The 26245-nt window shown below is 67.3% G+C and overlaps 11 non-coding genes across 11 annotated transcripts; all 11 read left to right on the plus strand.

Moving 5' to 3' along the window:
* Nucleotides 1-6: 6 nt before the first annotated feature.
* LOC132512344 (5S ribosomal RNA) lies at nt 7-125 on the plus strand. The gene has a single exon (XR_009538079.1). It is a non-coding gene; the product is annotated as a 5S ribosomal RNA (ribosomal RNA).
* A 2724-nt stretch (nt 126-2849) lies between these two features.
* On the plus strand, nt 2850-2968 carry LOC132512345 (5S ribosomal RNA). Its single transcript, XR_009538081.1, has one exon. It is a non-coding gene; the product is annotated as a 5S ribosomal RNA (ribosomal RNA).
* A 937-nt stretch (nt 2969-3905) lies between these two features.
* LOC132512346 (5S ribosomal RNA) lies at nt 3906-4024 on the plus strand. The gene has a single exon (XR_009538082.1). It is a non-coding gene; the product is annotated as a 5S ribosomal RNA (ribosomal RNA).
* Nucleotides 4025-6748: 2724 nt separating this feature from the next.
* On the plus strand, nt 6749-6867 carry LOC132512348 (5S ribosomal RNA). Its single transcript, XR_009538084.1, has one exon. It is a non-coding gene; the product is annotated as a 5S ribosomal RNA (ribosomal RNA).
* Nucleotides 6868-7804: 937 nt separating this feature from the next.
* LOC132512349 (5S ribosomal RNA) lies at nt 7805-7923 on the plus strand. The gene has a single exon (XR_009538085.1). It is a non-coding gene; the product is annotated as a 5S ribosomal RNA (ribosomal RNA).
* Nucleotides 7924-10648: 2725 nt separating this feature from the next.
* Nucleotides 10649-10767, plus strand: LOC132512350 (5S ribosomal RNA). The gene has a single exon (XR_009538086.1). It is a non-coding gene; the product is annotated as a 5S ribosomal RNA (ribosomal RNA).
* Nucleotides 10768-13497: 2730 nt separating this feature from the next.
* Nucleotides 13498-13616, plus strand: LOC132512351 (5S ribosomal RNA). The gene has a single exon (XR_009538087.1). It is a non-coding gene; the product is annotated as a 5S ribosomal RNA (ribosomal RNA).
* Nucleotides 13617-16346: 2730 nt separating this feature from the next.
* LOC132512352 (5S ribosomal RNA) lies at nt 16347-16465 on the plus strand. The gene has a single exon (XR_009538088.1). It is a non-coding gene; the product is annotated as a 5S ribosomal RNA (ribosomal RNA).
* Nucleotides 16466-19178: 2713 nt separating this feature from the next.
* On the plus strand, nt 19179-19297 carry LOC132512353 (5S ribosomal RNA). The gene has a single exon (XR_009538089.1). It is a non-coding gene; the product is annotated as a 5S ribosomal RNA (ribosomal RNA).
* A 2714-nt stretch (nt 19298-22011) lies between these two features.
* On the plus strand, nt 22012-22130 carry LOC132512354 (5S ribosomal RNA). Its single transcript, XR_009538090.1, has one exon. It is a non-coding gene; the product is annotated as a 5S ribosomal RNA (ribosomal RNA).
* A 2725-nt stretch (nt 22131-24855) lies between these two features.
* LOC132512355 (5S ribosomal RNA) lies at nt 24856-24974 on the plus strand. The gene has a single exon (XR_009538091.1). It is a non-coding gene; the product is annotated as a 5S ribosomal RNA (ribosomal RNA).
* Nucleotides 24975-26245: the final 1271 nt, after the last annotated feature.

Genomic DNA, 26245 nt, shown 5'->3' on the forward strand with positions numbered 1-26245 from the left:
GCCCCCGTCTACGGCCATACCACCCTGAACGCGCCCGATCTCGTCTGATCTCGGAAGCTAAGCAGGGTCGGGCCTGGTTAGTACTTGGATGGGAGACCGCCTGGGAATACCGGGTGCTGTAGGCTTTTTGCCTCCCGCTCCGCCCGCCTTCTCCTTCACTCGCCCGCGGCGGGGGGGTGGGGGGTGGGGGTGGGGGTGGGGGGCAGCCGGCTCCGCCCCCGCCGAGCCCCGCTGCAGGCAGTAGTCAAGGTGGTTTGCCTGCCCGAGCAGGAAGCTTGGGCGATGGCAGAAGCGGGAAGAAACTCTTGAGCACAGGTTCTTGGGATCCACGGAGCAGCGCATGCACATGCGATGGCTGCCTACACAGCTGGCTTGCTTGTCTGTGGGGAAAGGCGAGATGGGTCAGGGCCTGGGTTCCTGAGGGGCTGAGAATCAAGGCAGGGATAGAAGAAAGGGGACAGGCCCACATCCCCTGAACCCACGCCGGCGCCCACTCACCTTTGTGGAAAATACGATTGAAAAGTGCCCGCAAGAATCTCTTCAGATGCCTCCAGAGTTGAGGGAAGAAGGGGAGGGGGGAGGCCGGGAGCAGGGTGAGCCCTGAAATCCAACCCTTGTCCGGTCACACCCCAGCAGCCCTCCCACCTCAGCCCCTTCAAGACCCCAGGGCTCCCCCAACCGCGCTGCACAGATCCTGCCCTGACCATAGTCACCACGTTGATCCCCACGTTGAGCAAGATGAAGCTGACCGGGATCAGAAGAATTGAGTATCCTTGCTCCTGGCATTTCCTGGGGATGGGGCCAGTGAACGGCTCGGCTCGGTAGTAGTTTCGCTCACCCATGGCCGTTGGTCCCAGGACTGCCTGGGCCCCCTGCCCTCCAGTTTTAACTGGGAGCCAGACTGGGTCATAATGGGGCAGGTGGTGAGGTCACAGTGAGGGAGGGGGATGAAAAGGAGGGCCCAGAGTGGCATTCCCTGGTAACCAGGGTCAGGTAAGCTGAGGCTGGACAGTCAAACAGGGCCCGGTGGCCGGCATACATCCCCTCGAGCGGTCATTCATTCGCTCACCGCCCGCTGACTCACTTGTTCAAATGACACATTGCGTCTCTTGGCCCCTCTTGAGACTAGGAAGACCTTGGCCTCAGAGGCCTGCTGAAGGCCTGGCTGGAGTCCAGAGCCTCAGCCTTCTTCATGCCCTTCACTGGGCCTGGAGCTGGACCTGCCCAGATGTGGAACCTCCCAGTTTGGAAGCAACTTCTTGTATGAGGCTCTCTGTGGACAGGGACAGCTGAGACACAGAGGAGGTGCCCAGAGACCAGGGGTTTGGAGTCTGCAGCTGCAGATGTACTTAGTGCATGGTATAGGACCAGGAGGGGCCTGCTGGCGGAACTGTGGCCACTAAACCAAAGGGACCCTCAGGCCAAGAAGGGGACACTGGCTTCTTATTGCAGGAAGCCAAGCGCAGGGACCCAGGCTGGCAGAAGGAGTGGCGCTTCCAAGCCACAGACCACCAATGTTTCCTGGACTCTGGCGCTCTTTATTCCTCTCTCCATGCCCTGCCGCCCCCTGCCCCTGCCCCCATTTGCTGCTGGTAAGTTCATTTTCCCAGTCTGGCTCCCGTGCAGAGAGGGCCTGGAGGCCGAGGTGGAAGGTAGCAGCGAGTTGGCCCGCGCTTGGCCCTCCTGCGGTTGCCGCTTCAGCACCAGACGGTCATACACCTGGTAGTTGGCATGGCCTCCCGGGTTCCGGCTGAGTGGCATGAAGGTGGGCGGGGGTGGAGGGTGCTCGGTAGCCTGGACGTCGGGCAGGAGGTGAGAGGGGCGGAGGAGCAGCGCTGAGCTGGGAGCCGGGGCCCGCTGGTCCGAGGCCTCGGCCAGTACCGTGAGGGAGGCGGAGGTGGCCACAGGGCGCCGCAAGGGCAGGATCTCAGCCCATTCGGCCGCCGGGTGCCGCACCTCGTGGGGATCGCGGGAGTAATCCAAGTGTCCCGTGGAGGGGTGCAGGCTGCGGTTGGACTCGCTGTGAGCACAGCTGGGGAGGCTACGTCTGTGGGCCGGTGGGGTGTCGCGCTACCAGGCTTCGGGCCGGTAGCCCCGAGGCACCAGAGCGGATGGAGGCTCAGAGCCCTCCAGACCCAGACTCCGCCGCGGGCCCAGTTGCCGTCCTTTCGGCCCGCGAGCCCCTCGACCTGCACCTGGCCGCCCCCACCGGCGCCCAGCCCCGGCGCCGCCACCTGTGTGCCGGTGTGTCCCTCCACAGCTCCCTCCGACAAAAGCCCCCACCACCACCACCCCGCCCCTCTGGCGTGTCACCGCGGCCGGGTGCGGGAGCGGGATCGAGGGCAGGGGCCGCTTCCGCGGGCCTGCCGGCCACCAGGGGCGGGGTCCTGAGCTCGGCGGGGGCTGTGGGGGCAAGGGTGGCCTGGCCGGGGCTGAGGGGCCGTGGCGACTCAATGGTGGCTCCCAGTGGCTTCGGGCCAGCTGCTGTCGGGCAGGAGGGCCGGCCCGGGCTGCGGCCGGGCTGCGCCTAGCGCCGCGTGGGCGGGCAGGGCCGAGGCCCAAGGGACCGCGGGCCCCGGGCCCTGAAGCCTCCGGGGCCACGTGCCTGTGAGCGACGTGCGGGATCTTGGGCGGGGCGCCAAGCGCCGAAGGGTTTGCTGGGTCACGGCCGCCCTGGGCTGGGAGGTGGTCGCCAAACCCTCCGCCGCCGCCCGATACCCGAGACCTCCGTTCCCCCTGCCTGGGCGGGCGAGGGGGCCCTGCCGGGGCGGGCCGGCCGCCGGGCTGGCGTTAAGGCGCCAGCGCCAGCGAAAGTGGGCCTCAAGAGGCAGCCCGCGGCCCCCGCCCCCGTCTACGGCCATACCACCCTGAACGCGCCCGATCTCGTCTGATCTCGGAAGCTAAGCAGGGTCGGGCCTGGTTAGTACTTGGATGGGAGACCGCCTGGGAATACCGGGTGCTGTAGGCTTTTTGCCTCCCGCTCCGCCCGCCTTCTCCTTCACTCGCCCGCGGCGGGGGCCGCCGGCACCGCCCCCGCCGGGCCCCGCTGCAGGCCCCGCCTCCTCAGGCCCCTCCCACCACGGCGCGCGCCGGCGGGGGCGCTCCCCGCCGGCCCGGCCGGCCAGGCGGCCAGAAGGCGGCCCTGGAAGGCAGCCGCACCCCAGACGCTCCTGGGGCGGCTGGCCCGGACTCAGACTCCGCCGCGGGCCCAGTTGCCGTCCTTTCGGCCCGCGAGCCCCTCGACCTGCACCTGGCCGCCCCCACCGGCGCCCAGCCCCGGCGCCGCCACCTGTGTGCCGGTGTGTCCCTCCACAGCTCCCTCCGACAAAAGCCCCCCCCCCACACCACCCCGCCCCTCTGGCGTGTCACCGCGGCCGGGTGCGGGAGCGGGATCGAGGGCAGGGGCCGCTTCCCCGGGCCTGCCGGCCACCAGGGGCGGGGTCCTGAGCTCGGCGGGGGCTGTGGGGGCAAGGGTGGCCTGGCCGGGGCTGAGGGGCCGTGGCGACTCAATGGTGGCTCCCAGTGGCTTCGGGCCAGCTGCTGTCGGGCAGGAGGGCCGGCCCGGGCTGCGGCCGGGCTGCGCCTAGCGCCGCGTGGGCGGGCAGGGCCGAGGCCCAAGGGACCGCGGGCCCCGGGCCCTGAAGCCTCCGGGGCCACGTGCCTGTGAGCGACGTGCGGGATCTTGGGCGGGGCGCCAAGCGCCGAAGGGTTTGCTGGGTCACGGCCGCCCTGGGCTGGGAGGTGGTCGCCAAACCCTCCGCCGCCGCCCGATACCCGAGACCTCCGTTCCCCCTGCCTGGGCGGGCGAGGGGGCCCTGCCGGGGCGGGCCGGCCGCCGGGCTGGCGTTAAGGCGCCAGCGCCAGCGAAAGTGGGCCTCAAGAGGCAGCCCGCGGCCCCCGCCCCCGTCTACGGCCATACCACCCTGAACGCGCCCGATCTCGTCTGATCTCGGAAGCTAAGCAGGGTCGGGCCTGGTTAGTACTTGGATGGGAGACCGCCTGGGAATACCGGGTGCTGTAGGCTTTTTGCCTCCCGCTCCGCCCGCCTTCTCCTTCACTCGCCCGCGGCGGGGGGGTGGGGGGTGGGGGTGGGGGTGGGGGGCAGCCGGCTCCGCCCCCGCCGAGCCCCGCTGCAGGCAGTAGTCAAGGTGGTTTGCCTGCCCGAGCAGGAAGCTTGGGCGATGGCAGAAGCGGGAAGAAACTCTTGAGCACAGGTTCTTGGGATCCACGGAGCAGCGCATGCACATGCGATGGCTGCCTACACAGCTGGCTTGCTTGTCTGTGGGGAAAGGCGAGATGGGTCAGGGCCTGGGTTCCTGAGGGGCTGAGAATCAAGGCAGGGATAGAAGAAAGGGGACAGGCCCACATCCCCTGAACCCACGCCGGCGCCCACTCACCTTTGTGGAAAATACGATTGAAAAGTGCCCGCAAGAATCTCTTCAGATGCCTCCAGAGTTGAGGGAAGAAGGGGAGGGGGGAGGCCGGGAGCAGGGTGAGCCCTGAAATCCAACCCTTGTCCGGTCACACCCCAGCAGCCCTCCCACCTCAGCCCCTTCAAGACCCCAGGGCTCCCCCAACCGCGCTGCACAGATCCTGCCCTGACCATAGTCACCACGTTGATCCCCACGTTGAGCAAGATGAAGCTGACCGGGATCAGAAGAATTGAGTATCCTTGCTCCTGGCATTTCCTGGGGATGGGGCCAGTGAACGGCTCGGCTCGGTAGTAGTTTCGCTCACCCATGGCCGTTGGTCCCAGGACTGCCTGGGCCCCCTGCCCTCCAGTTTTAACTGGGAGCCAGACTGGGTCATAATGGGGCAGGTGGTGAGGTCACAGTGAGGGAGGGGGATGAAAAGGAGGGCCCAGAGTGGCATTCCCTGGTAACCAGGGTCAGGTAAGCTGAGGCTGGACAGTCAAACAGGGCCCGGTGGCCGGCATACATCCCCTCGAGCGGTCATTCATTCGCTCACCGCCCGCTGACTCACTTGTTCAAATGACACATTGCGTCTCTTGGCCCCTCTTGAGACTAGGAAGACCTTGGCCTCAGAGGCCTGCTGAAGGCCTGGCTGGAGTCCAGAGCCTCAGCCTTCTTCATGCCCTTCACTGGGCCTGGAGCTGGACCTGCCCAGATGTGGAACCTCCCAGTTTGGAAGCAACTTCTTGTATGAGGCTCTCTGTGGACAGGGACAGCTGAGACACAGAGGAGGTGCCCAGAGACCAGGGGTTTGGAGTCTGCAGCTGCAGATGTACTTAGTGCATGGTATAGGACCAGGAGGGGCCTGCTGGCGGAACTGTGGCCACTAAACCAAAGGGACCCTCAGGCCAAGAAGGGGACACTGGCTTCTTATTGCAGGAAGCCAAGCGCAGGGACCCAGGCTGGCAGAAGGAGTGGCGCTTCCAAGCCACAGACCACCAATGTTTCCTGGACTCTGGCGCTCTTTATTCCTCTCTCCATGCCCTGCCGCCCCCTGCCCCTGCCCCCATTTGCTGCTGGTAAGTTCATTTTCCCAGTCTGGCTCCCGTGCAGAGAGGGCCTGGAGGCCGAGGTGGAAGGTAGCAGCGAGTTGGCCCGCGCTTGGCCCTCCTGCGGTTGCCGCTTCAGCACCAGACGGTCATACACCTGGTAGTTGGCATTGCCTCCCGGGTTCCGGCTGAGTGGCATGAAGGTGGGCGGGGGTGGAGGGTGCTCGGTAGCCTGGACGTCGGGCAGGAGGTGAGAGGGGCGGAGGAGCAGCGCTGAGCTGGGAGCCGGGGCCCGCTGGTCCGAGGCCTCGGCCAGTACCGTGAGGGAGGCGGAGGTGGCCACAGGGCGCCGCAAGGGCAGGATCTCAGCCCATTCGGCCGCCGGGTGCCGCACCTCGTGGGGATCGCGGGAGTAATCCAAGTGTCCCGTGGAGGGGTGCGGGCTGCGGTTGGACTCGCTGTGAGCACAGCTGGGGAGGCTACGTCTGTGGGCCGGTGGGGTGTCGCGCTACCAGGCTTCGGGCCGGTAGCCCCGAGGCACCAGAGCGGATGGAGGCTCAGAGCCCTCCAGACCCAGACTCCGCCGCGGGCCCAGTTGCCGTCCTTTCGGCCCGCGAGCCCCTCGACCTGCACCTGGCCGCCCCCACCGGCGCCCAGCCCCGGCGCCGCCACCTGTGTGCCGGTGTGTCCCTCCACAGCTCCCTCCGACAGAAGCCCCCCCACACACCACCCCGCCCCTCTGGCGTGTCACCGCGGCCGGGTGCGGGAGCGGGATCGAGGGCAGGGGCCGCTTCCCCGGGCCTGCCGGCCACCAGGGGCGGGGTCCTGAGCTCGGCGGGGGCTGTGGGGGCAAGGGTGGCCTGGCCGGGGCTGAGGGGCCGTGGCGACTCAATGGTGGCTCCCAGTGGCTTCGGGCCAGCTGCTGTCGGGCAGGAGGGCCGGCCCGGGCTGCGGCCGGGCTGCGCCTAGCGCCGCGTGGGCGGGCAGGGCCGAGGCCCAAGGGACCGCGGGCCCCGGGCCCTGAAGCCTCCGGGGCCACGTGCCTGTGAGCGACGTGCGGGATCTTGGGCGGGGCGCCAAGCGCCGAAGGGTTTGCTGGGTCACGGCCGCCCTGGGCTGGGAGGTGGTCGCCAAACCCTCCGCCGCCGCCCGATACCCGAGACCTCCGTTCCCCCTGCCTGGGCGGGCGAGGGGGCCCTGCCGGGGCGGGCCGGCCGCCGGGCTGGCGTTAAGGCGCCAGCGCCAGCGAAAGTGGGCCTCAAGAGGCAGCCCGCGGCCCCCGCCCCCGTCTACGGCCATACCACCCTGAACGCGCCCGATCTCGTCTGATCTCGGAAGCTAAGCAGGGTCGGGCCTGGTTAGTACTTGGATGGGAGACCGCCTGGGAATACCGGGTGCTGTAGGCTTTTTGCCTCCCGCTCCGCCCGCCTTCTCCTTCACTCGCCCGCGGCGGGGGCCGCCGGCACCGCCCCCGCCGGGCCCCGCTGCAGGCCCCGCCTCCTCAGGCCCCTCCCACCACGGCGCGCGCCGGCGGGGGCGCTCCCCGCCGGCCCGGCCGGCCAGGCGGCCAGAAGGCGGCCCTGGAAGGCAGCCGCACCCCAGACGCTCCTGGGGCGGCTGGCCCGGACTCAGACTCCGCCGCGGGCCCAGTTGCCGTCCTTTCGGCCCGCGAGCCCCTCGACCTGCACCTGGCCGCCCCCACCGGCGCCCAGCCCCGGCGCCGCCACCTGTGTGCCGGTGTGTCCCTCCACAGCTCCCTCCGACAAAAGCCCCCCCCCCACACCACCCCGCCCCTCTGGCGTGTCACCGCGGCCGGGTGCGGGAGCGGGATCGAGGGCAGGGGCCGCTTCCCCGGGCCTGCCGGCCACCAGGGGCGGGGTCCTGAGCTCGGCGGGGGCTGTGGGGGCAAGGGTGGCCTGGCCGGGGCTGAGGGGCCGTGGCGACTCAATGGTGGCTCCCAGTGGCTTCGGGCCAGCTGCTGTCGGGCAGGAGGGCCGGCCCGGGCTGCGGCCGGGCTGCGCCTAGCGCCGCGTGGGCGGGCAGGGCCGAGGCCCAAGGGACCGCGGGCCCCGGGCCCTGAAGCCTCCGGGGCCACGTGCCTGTGAGCGACGTGCGGGATCTTGGGCGGGGCGCCAAGCGCCGAAGGGTTTGCTGGGTCACGGCCGCCCTGGGCTGGGAGGTGGTCGCCAAACCCTCCGCCGCCGCCCGATACCCGAGACCTCCGTTCCCCCTGCCTGGGCGGGCGAGGGGGCCCTGCCGGGGCGGGCCGGCCGCCGGGCTGGCGTTAAGGCGCCAGCGCCAGCGAAAGTGGGCCTCAAGAGGCAGCCCGCGGCCCCCGCCCCCGTCTACGGCCATACCACCCTGAACGCGCCCGATCTCGTCTGATCTCGGAAGCTAAGCAGGGTCGGGCCTGGTTAGTACTTGGATGGGAGACCGCCTGGGAATACCGGGTGCTGTAGGCTTTTTGCCTCCCGCTCCGCCCGCCTTCTCCTTCACTCGCCCGCGGCGGGGGGGTGGGGGGTGGGGGTGGGGGTGGGGGGCAGCCGGCTCCGCCCCCGCCGAGCCCCGCTGCAGGCAGTAGTCAAGGTGGTTTGCCTGCCCGAGCAGGAAGCTTGGGCGATGGCAGAAGCGGGAAGAAACTCTTGAGCACAGGTTCTTGGGATCCACGGAGCAGCGCATGCACATGCGATGGCTGCCTACACAGCTGGCTTGCTTGTCTGTGGGGAAAGGCGAGATGGGTCAGGGCCTGGGTTCCTGAGGGGCTGAGAATCAAGGCAGGGATAGAAGAAAGGGGACAGGCCCACATCCCCTGAACCCACGCCGGCGCCCACTCACCTTTGTGGAAAATACGATTGAAAAGTGCCCGCAAGAATCTCTTCAGATGCCTCCAGAGTTGAGGGAAGAAGGGGAGGGGGGAGGCCGGGAGCAGGGTGAGCCCTGAAATCCAACCCTTGTCCGGTCACACCCCAGCAGCCCTCCCACCTCAGCCCCTTCAAGACCCCAGGGCTCCCCCAACCGCGCTGCACAGATCCTGCCCTGACCATAGTCACCACGTTGATCCCCACGTTGAGCAAGATGAAGCTGACCGGGATCAGAAGAATTGAGTATCCTTGCTCCTGGCATTTCCTGGGGATGGGGCCAGTGAACGGCTCGGCTCGGTAGTAGTTTCGCTCACCCATGGCCGTTGGTCCCAGGACTGCCTGGGCCCCCTGCCCTCCAGTTTTAACTGGGAGCCAGACTGGGTCATAATGGGGCAGGTGGTGAGGTCACAGTGAGGGAGGGGGATGAAAAGGAGGGCCCAGAGTGGCATTCCCTGGTAACCAGGGTCAGGTAAGCTGAGGCTGGACAGTCAAACAGGGCCCGGTGGCCGGCATACATCCCCTCGAGCGGTCATTCATTCGCTCACCGCCCGCTGACTCACTTGTTCAAATGACACATTGCGTCTCTTGGCCCCTCTTGAGACTAGGAAGACCTTGGCCTCAGAGGCCTGCTGAAGGCCTGGCTGGAGTCCAGAGCCTCAGCCTTCTTCATGCCCTTCACTGGGCCTGGAGCTGGACCTGCCCAGATGTGGAACCTCCCAGTTTGGAAGCAACTTCTTGTATGAGGCTCTCTGTGGACAGGGACAGCTGAGACACAGAGGAGGTGCCCAGAGACCAGGGGTTTGGAGTCTGCAGCTGCAGATGTACTTAGTGCATGGTATAGGACCAGGAGGGGCCTGCTGGCGGAACTGTGGCCACTAAACCAAAGGGACCCTCAGGCCAAGAAGGGGACACTGGCTTCTTATTGCAGGAAGCCAAGCGCAGGGACCCAGGCTGGCAGAAGGAGTGGCGCTTCCAAGCCACAGACCACCAATGTTTCCTGGACTCTGGCGCTCTTTATTCCTCTCTCCATGCCCTGCCGCCCCCTGCCCCTGCCCCCATTTGCTGCTGGTAAGTTCATTTTCCCAGTCTGGCTCCCGTGCAGAGAGGGCCTGGAGGCCGAGGTGGAAGGTAGCAGCGAGTTGGCCCGCGCTTGGCCCTCCTGCGGTTGCCGCTTCAGCACCAGACTGTCATACACCTGGTAGTTGGCATTGCCTCCCGGGTTCCGGCTGAGTGGCATGAAGGTGGGCGGGGGTGGAGGGTGCTCGGTAGCCTGGACGTCGGGCAGGAGGTGAGAGGGGCGGAGGAGCAGCGCTGAGCTGGGAGCCGGGGCCCGCTGGTCCGAGGCCTCGGCCAGTACCGTGAGGGAGGCGGAGGTGGCCACAGGGCGCCGCAAGGGCAGGATCTCAGCCCATTCGGCCGCCGGGTGCCGCACCTCGTGGGGATCGCGGGAGTAATCCAAGTGTCCCGTGGAGGGGTGCGGGCTGCGGTTGGACTCGCTGTGAGCACAGCTGGGGAGGCTACGTCTGTGGGCCGGTGGGGTGTCGCGCTACCAGGCTTCGGGCCGGTAGCCCCGAGGCACCAGAGCGGATGGAGGCTCAGAGCCCTCCAGACCCAGACTCCGCCGCGGGCCCAGTTGCCGTCCTTTCGGCCCGCGAGCCCCTCGACCTGCACCTGGCCGCCCCCACCGGCGCCCAGCCCCGGCGCCGCCACCTGTGTGCCGGTGTGTCCCTCCACAGCTCCCTCCGACAGAAGCCCCCCCCCCACACCACCCCGCCCCTCTGGCGTGTCACCGCGGCCGGGTGCGGGAGCGGGATCGAGGGCAGGGGCCGCTTCCCCGGGCCTGCCGGCCACCAGGGGCGGGGTCCTGAGCTCGGCGGGGGCTGTGGGGGCAAGGGTGGCCTGGCCGGGGCTGAGGGGCCGTGGCGACTCAATGGTGGCTCCCAGTGGCTTCGGGCCAGCTGCTGTCGGGCAGGAGGGCCGGCCCGGGCTGCGGCCGGGCTGCGCCTAGCGCCGCGTGGGCGGGCAGGGCCGAGGCCCAAGGGACCGCGGGCCCCGGGCCCTGAAGCCTCCGGGGCCACGTGCCTGTGAGCGACGTGCGGGATCTTGGGCGGGGCGCCAAGCGCCGAAGGGTTTGCTGGGTCACGGCCGCCCTGGGCTGGGAGGTGGTCGCCAAACCCTCCGCCGCCGCCCGATACCCGAGACCTCCGTTCCCCCTGCCTGGGCGGGCGAGGGGGCCCTGCCGGGGCGGGCCGGCCGCCGGGCTGGCGTTAAGGCGCCAGCGCCAGCGAAAGTGGGCCTCAAGAGGCAGCCCGCGGCCCCCGCCCCCGTCTACGGCCATACCACCCTGAACGCGCCCGATCTCGTCTGATCTCGGAAGCTAAGCAGGGTCGGGCCTGGTTAGTACTTGGATGGGAGACCGCCTGGGAATACCGGGTGCTGTAGGCTTTTTGCCTCCCGCTCCGCCCGCCTTCTCCTTCACTCGCCCGCGGCGGGGGGGTGGGGGGTGGGGGTGGGGGTGGGGGTGGGGGGCAGCCGGCTCCGCCCCCGCCGAGCCCCGCTGCAGGCAGTAGTCAAGGTGGTTTGCCTGCCCGAGCAGGAAGCTTGGGCGATGGCAGAAGCGGGAAGAAACTCTTGAGCACAGGTTCTTGGGATCCACGGAGCAGCGCATGCACATGCGATGGCTGCCTACACAGCTGGCTTGCTTGTCTGTGGGGAAAGGCGAGATGGGTCAGGGCCTGGGTTCCTGAGGGGCTGAGAATCAAGGCAGGGATAGAAGAAAGGGGACAGGCCCACATCCCCTGAACCCACGCCGGCGCCCACTCACCTTTGTGGAAAATACGATTGAAAAGTGCCCGCAAGAATCTCTTCAGATGCCTCCAGAGTTGAGGGAAGAAGGGGAGGGGGGAGGCCGGGAGCAGGGTGAGCCCTGAAATCCAACCCTTGTCCGGTCACACCCCAGCAGCCCTCCCACCTCAGCCCCTTCAAGACCCCAGGGCTCCCCCAACCGCGCTGCACAGATCCTGCCCTGACCATAGTCACCACGTTGATCCCCACGTTGAGCAAGATGAAGCTGACCGGGATCAGAAGAATTGAGTATCCTTGCTCCTGGCATTTCCTGGGGATGGGGCCAGTGAACGGCTCGGCTCGGTAGTAGTTTCGCTCACCCATGGCCGTTGGTCCCAGGACTGCCTGGGCCCCCTGCCCTCCAGTTTTAACTGGGAGCCAGACTGGGTCATAATGGGGCAGGTGGTGAGGTCACAGTGAGGGAGGGGGATGAAAAGGAGGGCCCAGAGTGGCATTCCCTGGTAACCAGGGTCAGGTAAGCTGAGGCTGGACAGTCAAACAGGGCCCGGTGGCCGGCATACATCCCCTCGAGCGGTCATTCATTCGCTCACCGCCCGCTGACTCACTTGTTCAAATGACACATTGCGTCTCTTGGCCCCTCTTGAGACTAGGAAGACCTTGGCCTCAGAGGCCTGCTGAAGGCCTGGCTGGAGTCCAGAGCCTCAGCCTTCTTCATGCCCTTCACTGGGCCTGGAGCTGGACCTGCCCAGATGTGGAACCTCCCAGTTTGGAAGCAACTTCTTGTATGAGGCTCTCTGTGGACAGGGACAGCTGAGACACAGAGGAGGTGCCCAGAGACCAGGGGTTTGGAGTCTGCAGCTGCAGATGTACTTAGTGCATGGTATAGGACCAGGAGGGGCCTGCTGGCGGAACTGTGGCCACTAAACCAAAGGGACCCTCAGGCCAAGAAGGGGACACTGGCTTCTTATTGCAGGAAGCCAAGCGCAGGGACCCAGGCTGGCAGAAGGAGTGGCGCTTCCAAGCCACAGACCACCAATGTTTCCTGGACTCTGGCGCTCTTTATTCCTCTCTCCATGCCCTGCCGCCCCCTGCCCCTGCCCCCATTTGCTGCTGGTAAGTTCATTTTCCCAGTCTGGCTCCCGTGCAGAGAGGGCCTGGAGGCCGAGGTGGAAGGTAGCAGCGAGTTGGCCCGCGCTTGGCCCTCCTGCGGTTGCCGCTTCAGCACCAGACGGTCATACACCTGGTAGTTGGCATTGCCTCCCGGGTTCCGGCTGAGTGGCATGAAGGTGGGCGGGGGTGGAGGGTGCTCGGTAGCCTGGACGTCGGGCAGGAGGTGAGAGGGGCGGAGGAGCAGCGCTGAGCTGGGAGCCGGGGCCCGCTGGTCCGAGGCCTCGGCCAGTACCGTGAGGGAGGCGGAGGTGGCCACAGGGCGCCGCAAGGGCAGGATCTCAGCCCATTCGGCCGCCGGGTGCCGCACCTCGTGGGGATCGCGGGAGTAATCCAAGTGTCCCGTGGAGGGGTGCAGGCTGCGGTTGGACTCGCTGTGAGCACAGCTGGGGAGGCTACGTCTGTGGGCCGGTGGGGTGTCGCGCTACCAGGCTTCGGGCCGGTAGCCCCGAGGCACCAGAGCGGATGGAGGCTCAGAGCCCTCCAGACCCAGACTCCGCCGCGGGCCCAGTTGCCGTCCTTTCGGCCCGCGAGCCCCTCGACCTGCACCTGGCCGCCCCCACCGGCGCCCAGCCCCGGCGCCGCCACCTGTGTGCCGGTGTGTCCCTCCACAGCTCCCTCCGACAGAAGCCCCCCCCCACACCACCCCGCCCCTCTGGCGTGTCACCGCGGCCGGGTGCGGGAGCGGGATCGAGGGCAGGGGCCGCTTCCCCGGGCCTGCCGGCCACCAGGGGCGGGGTCCTGAGCTCGGCGGGGGCTGTGGGGGCAAGGGTGGCCTGGCCGGGGCTGAGGGGCCGTGGCGACTCAATGGTGGCTCCCAGTGGCTTCGGGCCAGCTGCTGTCAGGCAGGAGGGCCGGCCCGGGCTGCGGCCGGGCTGCGCCTAGCGCCGCGTGGGCGGGCAGGGCCGAGGCCCAAGGGACCGCGGGCCCCGGGCCCTGAAGCCTCCGGGGCCACGTGCCTGTGAGCGACGTGCGGGATCTTGGGCGGGGCGCCAAGCGCCGAAGGGTTTGCTGGGTCACGGCCGCCCTGGGCTGGGAGGTGGTCGCCAAACCCTCCGCCGCCGCCCGATACCCGAGACCTCCGTTCCCCCTGCCTGGGCGGGCGAGGGGGCCCTGCCGGGGCGGGCCGGCCGCCGGGCTGGCGTTAAGGCGCCAGCGCCAGCGAAAGTGGGCCTCAAGAGGCAGCCCGCGGCCCCCGCCCCCGTCTACGGCCATACCACCCTGAACGCGCCCGATCTCGTCTGATCTCGGAAGCTAAGCAGGGTCGGGCCTGGTTAGTACTTGGATGGGAGACCGCCTGGGAATACCGGGTGCTGTAGGCTTTTTGCCTCCCGCTCCGCCCGCCTTCTCCTTCACTCGCCCGCGGCGGGGGGGTGGGGGGTGGGGGTGGGGGTGGGGGTGGGGGGCAGCCGGCTCCGCCCCCGCCGAGCCCCGCTGCAGGCAGTAGTCAAGGTGGTTTGCCTGCCCGAGCAGGAAGCTTGGGCGATGGCAGAAGCGGGAAGAAACTCTTGAGCACAGGTTCTTGGGATCCACGGAGCAGCGCATGCACATGCGATGGCTGCCTACACAGCTGGCTTGCTTGTCTGTGGGGAAAGGCGAGATGGGTCAGGGCCTGGGTTCCTGAGGGGCTGAGAATCAAGGCAGGGATAGAAGAAAGGGGACAGGCCCACATCCCCTGAACCCACGCCGGCGCCCACTCACCTTTGTGGAAAATACGATTGAAAAGTGCCCGCAAGAATCTCTTCAGATGCCTCCAGAGTTGAGGGAAGAAGGGGAGGGGGGAGGCCGGGAGCAGGGTGAGCCCTGAAATCCAACCCTTGTCCGGTCACACCCCAGCAGCCCTCCCACCTCAGCCCCTTCAAGACCCCAGGGCTCCCCCAACCGCGCTGCACAGATCCTGCCCTGACCATAGTCACCACGTTGATCCCCACGTTGAGCAAGATGAAGCTGACCGGGATCAGAAGAATTGAGTATCCTTGCTCCTGGCATTTCCTGGGGATGGGGCCAGTGAACGGCTCGGCTCGGTAGTAGTTTCGCTCACCCATGGCCGTTGGTCCCAGGACTGCCTGGGCCCCCTGCCCTCCAGTTTTAACTGGGAGCCAGACTGGGTCATAATGGGGCAGGTGGTGAGGTCACAGTGAGGGAGGGGGATGAAAAGGAGGGCCCAGAGTGGCATTCCCTGGTAACCAGGGTCAGGTAAGCTGAGGCTGGACAGTCAAACAGGGCCCGGTGGCCGGCATACATCCCCTCGAGCGGTCATTCATTCGCTCACCGCCCGCTGACTCACTTGTTCAAATGACACATTGCGTCTCTTGGCCCCTCTTGAGACTAGGAAGACCTTGGCCTCAGAGGCCTGCTGAAGGCCTGGCTGGAGTCCAGAGCCTCAGCCTTCTTCATGCCCTTCACTGGGCCTGGAGCTGGACCTGCCCAGATGTGGAACCTCCCAGTTTGGAAGCAACTTCTTGTATGAGGCTCTCTGTGGACAGGGACAGCTGAGACACAGAGGAGGTGCCCAGAGACCAGGGGTTTGGAGTCTGCAGCTGCAGATGTACTTAGTGCATGGTATAGGACCAGGAGGGGCCTGCTGGCGGAACTGTGGCCACTAAACCAAAGGGACCCTCAGGCCAAGAAGGGGACACTGGCTTCTTATTGCAGGAAGCCAAGCGCAGGGACCCAGGCTGGCAGAAGGAGTGGCGCTTCCAAGCCACAGACCACCAATGTTTCCTGGACTCTGGCGCTCTTTATTCCTCTCTCCATGCCCTGCCGCCCCCTGCCCCTGCCCCCATTTGCTGCTGGTAAGTTCATTTTCCCAGTCTGGCTCCCGTGCAGAGAGGGCCTGGAGGCCGAGGTGGAAGGTAGCAGCGAGTTGGCCCGCGCTTGGCCCTCCTGCGGTTGCCGCTTCAGCACCAGACGGTCATACACCTGGTAGTTGGCATTGCCTCCCGGGTTCCGGCTGAGTGGCATGAAGGTGGGCGGGGGTGGAGGGTGCTCGGTAGCCTGGACGTCGGGCAGGAGGTGAGAGGGGCGGAGGAGCAGCGCTGAGCTGGGAGCCGGGGCCCGCTGGTCCGAGGCCTCGGCCAGTACCGTGAGGGAGGCGGAGGTGGCCACAGGGCGCCGCAAGGGCAGGATCTCAGCCCATTCGGCCGCCGGGTGCCGCACCTCGTGGGGATCGCGGGAGTAATCCAAGTGTCCCGTGGAGGGGTGCAGGCTGCGGTTGGACTCGCTGTGAGCACAGCTGGGGAGGCTACGTCTGTGGGCCGGTGGGGTGTCGCGCTACCAGGCTTCGGGCCGGTAGCCCCGAGGCACCAGAGCGGATGGAGGCTCAGAGCCCTCCAGACCCAGACTCCGCCGCGGGCCCAGTTGCCGTCCTTTCGGCCCGCGAGCCCCTCGACCTGCACCTGGCCGCCCCCACCGGCGCCCAGCCCCGGCGCCGCCACCTGTGTGCCGGTGTGTCCCTCCACAGCTCCCTCCGACAGAAGCCCCCCCCCACACCACCCCGCCCCTCTGGCGTGTCACCGCGGCCGGGTGCGGGAGCGGGATCGAGGGCAGGGGCCGCTTCCCCGGGCCTGCCGGCCACCAGGGGCGGGGTCCTGAGCTCGGCGGGGGCTGTGGGGGCAAGGGTGGCCTGGCCGGGGCTGAGGGGCCGTGGCGACTCAATGGTGGCTCCCAGTGGCTTCGGGCCAGCTGCTGTCGGGCAGGAGGGCCGGCCCGGGCTGCGGCCGGGCTGCGCCTAGCGCCGCGTGGGCGGGCAGGGCCGAGGCCCAAGGGACCGCGGGCCCCGGGCCCTGAAGCCTCCGGGGCCACGTGCCTGTGAGCGACGTGCGGGATCTTGGGCGGGGCGCCAAGCGCCGAAGGGTTTGCTGGGTCACGGCCGCCCTGGGCTGGGAGGTGGTCGCCAAACCCTCCGCCGCCGCCCGATACCCGAGACCTCCGTTCCCCCTGCCTGGGCGGGCGAGGGGGCCCTGCCGGGGCGGGCCGGCCGCCGGGCTGGCGTTAAGGCGCCAGCGCCAGCGAAAGTGGGCCTCAAGAGGCAGCCCGCGGCCCCCGCCCCCGTCTACGGCCATACCACCCTGAACGCGCCCGATCTCGTCTGATCTCGGAAGCTAAGCAGGGTCGGGCCTGGTTAGTACTTGGATGGGAGACCGCCTGGGAATACCGGGTGCTGTAGGCTTTTTGCCTCCCGCTCCGCCCGCCTTCTCCTTCACTCGCCCGCGGCGGGGGGGTGGGGGGTGGGGGGCAGCCGGCTCCGCCCCCGCCGAGCCCCGCTGCAGGCAGTAGTCAAGGTGGTTTGCCTGCCCGAGCAGGAAGCTTGGGCGATGGCAGAAGCGGGAAGAAACTCTTGAGCACAGGTTCTTGGGATCCACGGAGCAGCGCATGCACATGCGATGGCTGCCTACACAGCTGGCTTGCTTGTCTGTGGGGAAAGGCGAGATGGGTCAGGGCCTGGGTTCCTGAGGGGCTGAGAATCAAGGCAGGGATAGAAGAAAGGGGACAGGCCCACATCCCCTGAACCCACGCCGGCGCCCACTCACCTTTGTGGAAAATACGATTGAAAAGTGCCCGCAAGAATCTCTTCAGATGCCTCCAGAGTTGAGGGAAGAAGGGGAGGGGGGAGGCCGGGAGCAGGGTGAGCCCTGAAATCCAACCCTTGTCCGGTCACACCCCAGCAGCCCTCCCACCTCAGCCCCTTCAAGACCCCAGGGCTCCCCCAACCGCGCTGCACAGATCCTGCCCTGACCATAGTCACCACGTTGATCCCCACGTTGAGCAAGATGAAGCTGACCGGGATCAGAAGAATTGAGTATCCTTGCTCCTGGCATTTCCTGGGGATGGGGCCAGTGAACGGCTCGGCTCGGTAGTAGTTTCGCTCACCCATGGCCGTTGGTCCCAGGACTGCCTGGGCCCCCTGCCCTCCAGTTTTAACTGGGAGCCAGACTGGGTCATAATGGGGCAGGTGGTGAGGTCACAGTGAGGGAGGGGGATGAAAAGGAGGGCCCAGAGTGGCATTCCCTGGTAACCAGGGTCAGGTAAGCTGAGGCTGGACAGTCAAACAGGGCCCGGTGGCCGGCATACATCCCCTCGAGCGGTCATTCATTCGCTCACCGCCCGCTGACTCACTTGTTCAAATGACACATTGCGTCTCTTGGCCCCTCTTGAGACTAGGAAGACCTTGGCCTCAGAGGCCTGCTGAAGGCCTGGCTGGAGTCCAGAGCCTCAGCCTTCTTCATGCCCTTCACTGGGCCTGGAGCTGGACCTGCCCAGATGTGGAACCTCCCAGTTTGGAAGCAACTTCTTGTATGAGGCTCTCTGTGGACAGGGACAGCTGAGACACAGAGGAGGTGCCCAGAGACCAGGGGTTTGGAGTCTGCAGCTGCAGATGTACTTAGTGCATGGTATAGGACCAGGAGGGGCCTGCTGGCGGAACTGTGGCCACTAAACCAAAGGGACCCTCAGGCCAAGAAGGGGACACTGGCTTCTTATTGCAGGAAGCCAAGCGCAGGGACCCAGGCTGGCAGAAGGAGTGGCGCTTCCAAGCCACAGACCACCAATGTTTCCTGGACTCTGGCGCTCTTTATTCCTCTCTCCATGCCCTGCCGCCCCCTGCCCCTGCCCCCATTTGCTGCTGGTAAGTTCATTTTCCCAGTCTGGCTCCCGTGCAGAGAGGGCCTGGAGGCCGAGGTGGAAGGTAGCAGCGAGTTGGCCCGCGCTTGGCCCTCCTGCGGTTGCCGCTTCAGCACCAGACTGTCATACACCTGGTAGTTGGCATGGCCTCCCGGGTTCCGGCTGAGTGGCATGAAGGTGGGCGGGGGTGGAGGGTGCTCGGTAGCCTGGACGTCGGGCAGGAGGTGAGAGGGGCGGAGGAGCAGCGCTGAGCTGGGAGCCGGGGCCCGCTGGTCCGAGGCCTCGGCCAGTACCGTGAGGGAGGCGGAGGTGGCCACAGGGCGCCGCAAGGGCAGGATCTCAGCCCATTCGGCCGCCGGGTGCCGCACCTCGTGGGGATCGCGGGAGTAATCCAAGTGTCCCGTGGAGGGGTGCAGGCTGCGGTTGGACTCGCTGTGAACACAGCTGGGGAGGCTACGTCTGTGGGCCGGTGGGGTGTCGCGCTACCAGGCTTCGGGCCGGTAGCCCCGAGGCACCAGAGCGGATGGAGGCTCAGAGCCCTCCAGACCCAGACTCCGCCGCGGGCCCAGTTGCCGTCCTTTCGGCCCGCGAGCCCCTCGACCTGCACCTGGCCGCCCCCACCGGCGCCCAGCCCCGGCGCCGCCACCTGTGTGCCGGTGTGTCCCTCCACAGCTCCCTCCGACAGAAGCCCCCCCCCCACACCACCCCGCCCCTCTGGCGTGTCACCGCGGCCGGGTGCGGGAGCGGGATCGAGGGCAGGGGCCGCTTCCCCGGGCCTGCCGGCCACCAGGGGCGGGGTCCTGAGCTCGGCGGGGGCTGTGGGGGCAAGGGTGGCCTGGCCGGGGCTGAGGGGCCGTGGCGACTCAATGGTGGCTCCCAGTGGCTTCGGGCCAGCTGCTGTCGGGCAGGAGGGCCGGCCCGGGCTGCGGCCGGGCTGCGCCTAGCGCCGCGTGGGCGGGCAGGGCCGAGGCCCAAGGGACCGCGGGCCCCGGGCCCTGAAGCCTCCGGGGCCACGTGCCTGTGAGCGACGTGCGGGATCTTGGGCGGGGCGCCAAGCGCCGAAGGGTTTGCTGGGTCACGGCCGCCCTGGGCTGGGAGGTGGTCGCCAAACCCTCCGCCGCCGCCCGATACCCGAGACCTCCGTTCCCCCTGCCTGGGCGGGCGAGGGGGCCCTGCCGGGGCGGGCCGGCCGCCGGGCTGGCGTTAAGGCGCCAGCGCCAGCGAAAGTGGGCCTCAAGAGGCAGCCCGCGGCCCCCGCCCCCGTCTACGGCCATACCACCCTGAACGCGCCCGATCTCGTCTGATCTCGGAAGCTAAGCAGGGTCGGGCCTGGTTAGTACTTGGATGGGAGACCGCCTGGGAATACCGGGTGCTGTAGGCTTTTTGCCTCCCGCTCCGCCCGCCTTCTCCTTCACTCGCCCGCGGCGGGGGGGGGGGGGGGTGGGGGGCAGCCGGCTCCGCCCCCGCCGAGCCCCGCTGCAGGCAGTAGTCAAGGTGGTTTGCCTGCCCGAGCAGGAAGCTTGGGCGATGGCAGAAGCGGGAAGAAACTCTTGAGCACAGGTTCTTGGGATCCACGGAGCAGCGCATGCACATGCGATGGCTGCCTACACAGCTGGCTTGCTTGTCTGTGGGGAAAGGCGAGATGGGTCAGGGCCTGGGTTCCTGAGGGGCTGAGAATCAAGGCAGGGATAGAAGAAAGGGGACAGGCCCACATCCCCTGAACCCACGCCGGCGCCCACTCACCTTTGTGGAAAATACGATTGAAAAGTGCCCGCAAGAATCTCTTCAGATGCCTCCAGAGTTGAGGGAAGAAGGGGAGGGGGGAGGCCGGGAGCAGGGTGAGCCCTGAAATCCAACCCTTGTCCGGTCACACCCCAGCAGCCCTCCCACCTCAGCCCCTTCAAGACCCCAGGGCTCCCCCAACCGCGCTGCACAGATCCTGCCCTGACCATAGTCACCACGTTGATCCCCACGTTGAGCAAGATGAAGCTGACCGGGATCAGAAGAATTGAGTATCCTTGCTCCTGGCATTTCCTGGGGATGGGGCCAGTGAACGGCTCGGCTCGGTAGTAGTTTCGCTCACCCATGGCCGTTGGTCCCAGGACTGCCTGGGCCCCCTGCCCTCCAGTTTTAACTGGGAGCCAGACTGGGTCATAATGGGGCAGGTGGTGAGGTCACAGTGAGGGAGGGGGATGAAAAGGAGGGCCCAGAGTGGCATTCCCTGGTAACCAGGGTCAGGTAAGCTGAGGCTGGACAGTCAAACAGGGCCCGGTGGCCGGCATACATCCCCTCGAGCGGTCATTCATTCGCTCACCGCCCGCTGACTCACTTGTTCAAATGACACATTGCGTCTCTTGGCCCCTCTTGAGACTAGGAAGACCTTGGCCTCAGAGGCCTGCTGAAGGCCTGGCTGGAGTCCAGAGCCTCAGCCTTCTTCATGCCCTTCACTGGGCCTGGAGCTGGACCTGCCCAGATGTGGAACCTCCCAGTTTGGAAGCAACTTCTTGTATGAGGCTCTCTGTGGACAGGGACAGCTGAGACACAGAGGAGGTGCCCAGAGACCAGGGGTTTGGAGTCTGCAGCTGCAGATGTACTTAGTGCATGGTATAGGACCAGGAGGGGCCTGCTGGCGGAACTGTGGCCACTAAACCAAAGGGACCCTCAGGCCAAGAAGGGGACACTGGCTTCTTATTGCAGGAAGCCAAGCGCAGGGACCCAGGCTGGCAGAAGGAGTGGCGCTTCCAAGCCACAGACCACCAATGTTTCCTGGACTCTGGCGCTCTTTATTCCTCTCTCCATGCCCTGCCGCCCCCTGCCCCTGCCCCCATTTGCTGCTGGTAAGTTCATTTTCCCAGTCTGGCTCCCGTGCAGAGAGGGCCTGGAGGCCGAGGTGGAAGGTAGCAGCGAGTTGGCCCGCGCTTGGCCCTCCTGCGGTTGCCGCTTCAGCACCAGACTGTCATACACCTGGTAGTTGGCATGGCCTCCCGGGTTCCGGCTGAGTGGCATGAAGGTGGGCGGGGGTGGAGGGTGCTCGGTAGCCTGGACGTCGGGCAGGAGGTGAGAGGGGCGGAGGAGCAGCGCTGAGCTGGGAGCCGGGGCCCGCTGGTCCGAGGCCTCGGCCAGTACCGTGAGGGAGGCGGAGGTGGCCACAGGGCGCCGCAAGGGCAGGATCTCAGCCCATTCGGCCGCCGGGTGCCGCACCTCGTGGGGATCGCGGGAGTAATCCAAGTGTCCCGTGGAGGGGTGCAGGCTGCGGTTGGACTCGCTGTGAGCACAGCTGGGGAGGCTACGTCTGTGGGCCGGTGGGGTGTCGCGCTACCAGGCTTCGGGCCGGTAGCCCCGAGGCACCAGAGCGGATGGAGGCTCAGAGCCCTCCAGACCCAGACTCCGCCGCGGGCCCAGTTGCCGTCCTTTCGGCCCGCGAGCCCCTCGACCTGCACCTGGCCGCCCCCACCGGCGCCCAGCCCCGGCGCCGCCACCTGTGTGCCGGTGTGTCCCTCCACAGCTCCCTCCGACAGAAGCCCCCCCCCCACACCACCCCGCCCCTCTGGCGTGTCACCGCGGCCGGGTGCGGGAGCGGGATCGAGGGCAGGGGCCGCTTCCCCGGGCCTGCCGGCCACCAGGGGCGGGGTCCTGAGCTCGGCGGGGGCTGTGGGGGCAAGGGTGGCCTGGCCGGGGCTGAGGGGCCGTGGCGACTCAATGGTGGCTCCCAGTGGCTTCGGGCCAGCTGCTGTCGGGCAGGAGGGCCGGCCCGGGCTGCGGCCGGGCTGCGCCTAGCGCCGCGTGGGCGGGCAGGGCCGAGGCCCAAGGGACCGCGGGCCCCGGGCCCTGAAGCCTCCGGGGCCACGTGCCTGTGAGCGACGTGCGGGATCTTGGGCGGGGCGCCAAGCGCCGAAGGGTTTGCTGGGTCACGGCCGCCCTGGGCTGGGAGGTGGTCGCCAAACCCTCCGCCGCCGCCCGATACCCGAGACCTCCGTTCCCCCTGCCTGGGCGGGCGAGGGGGCCCTGCCGGGGCGGGCCGGCCGCCGGGCTGGCGTTAAGGCGCCAGCGCCAGCGAAAGTGGGCCTCAAGAGGCAGCCCGCGGCCCCCGCCCCCGTCTACGGCCATACCACCCTGAACGCGCCCGATCTCGTCTGATCTCGGAAGCTAAGCAGGGTCGGGCCTGGTTAGTACTTGGATGGGAGACCGCCTGGGAATACCGGGTGCTGTAGGCTTTTTGCCTCCCGCTCCGCCCGCCTTCTCCTTCACTCGCCCGCGGCGGGGGGGTGGGGGGTGGGGGTGGGGGTGGGGGGCAGCCGGCTCCGCCCCCGCCGAGCCCCGCTGCAGGCAGTAGTCAAGGTGGTTTGCCTGCCCGAGCAGGAAGCTTGGGCGATGGCAGAAGCGGGAAGAAACTCTTGAGCACAGGTTCTTGGGATCCACGGAGCAGCGCATGCACATGCGATGGCTGCCTACACAGCTGGCTTGCTTGTCTGTGGGGAAAGGCGAGATGGGTCAGGGCCTGGGTTCCTGAGGGGCTGAGAATCAAGGCAGGGATAGAAGAAAGGGGACAGGCCCACATCCCCTGAACCCACGCCGGCGCCCACTCACCTTTGTGGAAAATACGATTGAAAAGTGCCCGCAAGAATCTCTTCAGATGCCTCCAGAGTTGAGGGAAGAAGGGGAGGGGGGAGGCCGGGAGCAGGGTGAGCCCTGAAATCCAACCCTTGTCCGGTCACACCCCAGCAGCCCTCCCACCTCAGCCCCTTCAAGACCCCAGGGCTCCCCCAACCGCGCTGCACAGATCCTGCCCTGACCATAGTCACCACGTTGATCCCCACGTTGAGCAAGATGAAGCTGACCGGGATCAGAAGAATTGAGTATCCTTGCTCCTGGCATTTCCTGGGGATGGGGCCAGTGAACGGCTCGGCTCGGTAGTAGTTTCGCTCACCCATGGCCGTTGGTCCCAGGACTGCCTGGGCCCCCTGCCCTCCAGTTTTAACTGGGAGCCAGACTGGGTCATAATGGGGCAGGTGGTGAGGTCACAGTGAGGGAGGGGGATGAAAAGGAGGGCCCAGAGTGGCATTCCCTGGTAACCAGGGTCAGGTAAGCTGAGGCTGGACAGTCAAACAGGGCCCGGTGGCCGGCATACATCCCCTCGAGCGGTCATTCATTCGCTCACCGCCCGCTGACTCACTTGTTCAAATGACACATTGCGTCTCTTGGCCCCTCTTGAGACTAGGAAGACCTTGGCCTCAGAGGCCTGCTGAAGGCCTGGCTGGAGTCCAGAGCCTCAGCCTTCTTCATGCCCTTCACTGGGCCTGGAGCTGGACCTGCCCAGATGTGGAACCTCCCAGTTTGGAAGCAACTTCTTGTATGAGGCTCTCTGTGGACAGGGACAGCTGAGACACAGAGGAGGTGCCCAGAGACCAGGGGTTTGGAGTCTGCAGCTGCAGATGTACTTAGTGCATGGTATAGGACCAGGAGGGGCCTGCTGGCGGAACTGTGGCCACTAAACCAAAGGGACCCTCAGGCCAAGAAGGGGACACTGGCTTCTTATTGCAGGAAGCCAAGCGCAGGGACCCAGGCTGGCAGAAGGAGTGGCGCTTCCAAGCCACAGACCACCAATGTTTCCTGGACTCTGGCGCTCTTTATTCCTCTCTCCATGCCCTGCCGCCCCCTGCCCCTGCCCCCATTTGCTGCTGGTAAGTTCATTTTCCCAGTCTGGCTCCCGTGCAGAGAGGGCCTGGAGGCCGAGGTGGAAGGTAGCAGCGAGTTGGCCCGCGCTTGGCCCTCCTGCGGTTGCCGCTTCAGCACCAGACTGTCATACACCTGGTAGTTGGCATGGCCTCCCGGGTTCCGGCTGAGTGGCATGAAGGTGGGCGGGGGTGGAGGGTGCTCGGTAGCCTGGACGTCGGGCAGGAGGTGAGAGGGGCGGAGGAGCAGCGCTGAGCTGGGAGCCGGGGCCCGCTGGTCCGAGGCCTCGGCCAGTACCGTGAGGGAGGCGGAGGTGGCCACAGGGCGCCGCAAGGGCAGGATCTCAGCCCATTCGGCCGCCGGGTGCCGCACCTCGTGGGGATCGCGGGAGTAATCCAAGTGTCCCGTGGAGGGGTGCAGGCTGCGGTTGGACTCGCTGTGAGCACAGCTGGGGAGGCTACGTCTGTGGGCCGGTGGGGTGTCGCGCTACCAGGCTTCGGGCCGGTAGCCCCGAGGCACCAGAGCGGATGGAGGCTCAGAGCCCTCCAGACCCAGACTCCGCCGCGGGCCCAGTTGCCGTCCTTTCGGCCCGCGAGCCCCTCGACCTGCACCTGGCCGCCCCCACCGGCGCCCAGCCCCGGCGCCGCCACCTGTGTGCCGGTGTGTCCCTCCACAGCTCCCTCCGACAGAAGCCCCCCCCCCACACCACCCCGCCCCTCTGGCGTGTCACCGCGGCCGGGTGCGGGAGCGGGATCGAGGGCAGGGGCCGCTTCCCCGGGCCTGCCGGCCACCAGGGGCGGGGTCCTGAGCTCGGCGGGGGCTGTGGGGGCAAGGGTGGCCTGGCCGGGGCTGAGGGGCCGTGGCGACTCAATGGTGGCTCCCAGTGGCTTCGGGCCAGCTGCTGTCGGGCAGGAGGGCCGGCCCGGGCTGCGGCCGGGCTGCGCCTAGCGCCGCGTGGGCGGGCAGGGCCGAGGCCCAAGGGACCGCGGGCCCCGGGCCCTGAAGCCTCCGGGGCCACGTGCCTGTGAGCGACGTGCGGGATCTTGGGCGGGGCGCCAAGCGCCGAAGGGTTTGCTGGGTCACGGCCGCCCTGGGCTGGGAGGTGGTCGCCAAACCCTCCGCCGCCGCCCGATACCCGAGACCTCCGTTCCCCCTGCCTGGGCGGGCGAGGGGGCCCTGCCGGGGCGGGCCGGCCGCCGGGCTGGCGTTAAGGCGCCAGCGCCAGCGAAAGTGGGCCTCAAGAGGCAGCCCGCGGCCCCCGCCCCCGTCTACGGCCATACCACCCTGAACGCGCCCGATCTCGTCTGATCTCGGAAGCTAAGCAGGGTCGGGCCTGGTTAGTACTTGGATGGGAGACCGCCTGGGAATACCGGGTGCTGTAGGCTTTTTGCCTCCCGCTCCGCCCGCCTTCTCCTTCACTCGCCCGCGGCGGGGGGGGGGGGGGTGGGGGGCAGCCGGCTCCGCCCCCGCCGAGCCCCGCTGCAGGCAGTAGTCAAGGTGGTTTGCCTGCCCGAGCAGGAAGCTTGGGCGATGGCAGAAGCGGGAAGAAACTCTTGAGCACAGGTTCTTGGGATCCACGGAGCAGCGCATGCACATGCGATGGCTGCCTACACAGCTGGCTTGCTTGTCTGTGGGGAAAGGCGAGATGGGTCAGGGCCTGGGTTCCTGAGGGGCTGAGAATCAAGGCAGGGATAGAAGAAAGGGGACAGGCCCACATCCCCTGAACCCACGCCGGCGCCCACTCACCTTTGTGGAAAATACGATTGAAAAGTGCCCGCAAGAATCTCTTCAGATGCCTCCAGAGTTGAGGGAAGAAGGGGAGGGGGGAGGCCGGGAGCAGGGTGAGCCCTGAAATCCAACCCTTGTCCGGTCACACCCCAGCAGCCCTCCCACCTCAGCCCCTTCAAGACCCCAGGGCTCCCCCAACCGCGCTGCACAGATCCTGCCCTGACCATAGTCACCACGTTGATCCCCACGTTGAGCAAGATGAAGCTGACCGGGATCAGAAGAATTGAGTATCCTTGCTCCTGGCATTTCCTGGGGATGGGGCCAGTGAACGGCTCGGCTCGGTAGTAGTTTCGCTCACCCATGGCCGTTGGTCCCAGGACTGCCTGGGCCCCCTGCCCTCCAGTTTTAACTGGGAGCCAGACTGGGTCATAATGGGGCAGGTGGTGAGGTCACAGTGAGGGAGGGGGATGAAAAGGAGGGCCCAGAGTGGCATTCCCTGGTAACCAGGGTCAGGTAAGCTGAGGCTGGACAGTCAAACAGGGCCCGGTGGCCGGCATACATCCCCTCGAGCGGTCATTCATTCGCTCACCGCCCGCTGACTCACTTGTTCAAATGACACATTGCGTCTCTTGGCCCCTCTTGAGACTAGGAAGACCTTGGCCTCAGAGGCCTGCTGAAGGCCTGGCTGGAGTCCAGAGCCTCAGCCTTCTTCATGCCCTTCACTGGGCCTGGAGCTGGACCTGCCCAGATGTGGAACCTCCCAGTTTGGAAGCAACTTCTTGTATGAGGCTCTCTGTGGACAGGGACAGCTGAGACACAGAGGAGGTGCCCAGAGACCAGGGGTTTGGAGTCTGCAGCTGCAGATGTACTTAGTGCATGGTATAGGACCAGGAGGGGCCTGCTGGCGGAACTGTGGCCACTAAACCAA

This window comes from Lagenorhynchus albirostris, chromosome 20 (genome assembly GCF_949774975.1).
Source record: "Lagenorhynchus albirostris chromosome 20, mLagAlb1.1, whole genome shotgun sequence".
NCBI lineage: Eukaryota > Metazoa > Chordata > Mammalia > Artiodactyla > Delphinidae > Lagenorhynchus > Lagenorhynchus albirostris.